General features: G+C 43.2%; 1 non-coding gene across 1 annotated transcript; it reads left to right on the forward strand.

Moving 5' to 3' along the window:
* The first annotated feature begins 261 nt into the window (after nt 1-261).
* trnav-uac (transfer RNA valine (anticodon UAC)) lies at nt 262-334 on the forward strand. The gene has a single exon. It is a non-coding gene; the product is annotated as a tRNA-Val (tRNA).
* The last annotated feature ends 652 nt before the right edge of the window (nt 335-986 follow it).

A 986-nucleotide genomic window follows, 5' to 3' on the forward strand; every position in this document is an offset into this window, starting at 1 on the left:
GGCCAAGAAACAGCCCGTTACATTTTTTGCATGAATCCAGAAAAAAGGGCTGAACCTGGTGTTGTTTTTCACTTCCTTTAACATTGCAAGATGACATGTTTTACAGATTTCCCAGGAAACAAAGCTTCTGGTCGACTGGTCCCCAAAATCCGAGAGTGAACAATTTGATGAAGCTTGATTGAATTTATTAATTACACAAAAAAAAACTACCAAACTACTATAAGGCGTTTAAAGAACCCGGTTAATATTATGACTGACAGTGGTTTCATAGTGTAGTGGTTATCACGTCTGCTTTACACGCAGAAGGTCCTGGGTTCGAGCCCCAGTGGAACCAACTAAATCTTATCTTATTGAGGATTTATTATTTAAGAAGTTCAACATACTAAAGTAATTAGAGCTGCATCTTTCCTTTCTGAGTCATGTGTTCGTAGTATCATGCAGATTTCACCTAAGAGACACATTACTATAATATGAGCAGTCCCCCTCAGTTCAGATGACAGTTTCTCATAAGAGTTTTAGCAATAAACCAGTTGTGATAAAGGAGAAATATTTCCCCCGAGTTCTGCTGAGATCTCACACAATGTCTGACTCTAGATTAGTCACTGAATCAGAGAAATTGGTGGGACTCAATGTGCAGAGAATACAGAGAGAAGGATTCATTTGCTTTCCACGAATAAAACACGATCTTCAGAGTAACGGCTTGTGCCACGACTGTCGATGTGTAAATCGGGATCCTGGCCCGGCAGCTGTTTGCACACCTGGATGCTCTCGGTGACGCGGCTCAGCAGGAGGCCGGGCTGCTCCTCGGTGCCACATGCAGATTCATCTCACACCCCGTCACATTATGGGAATGCCGACTGCTCACGGCCAAGCCAAGAGCGCCAGGTTAAACGTGTTCTGATCTACAAATCCACCTGCTACCCAGAAGCTGTTTGTTCAAGGGACCGTATTTAAAATGATTGCGGTGTTTGCAGGAGAACATTGTA

Source organism: Limanda limanda, chromosome 3, assembly GCF_963576545.1.
Source record: "Limanda limanda chromosome 3, fLimLim1.1, whole genome shotgun sequence".
NCBI lineage: Eukaryota > Metazoa > Chordata > Actinopteri > Pleuronectiformes > Pleuronectidae > Limanda > Limanda limanda.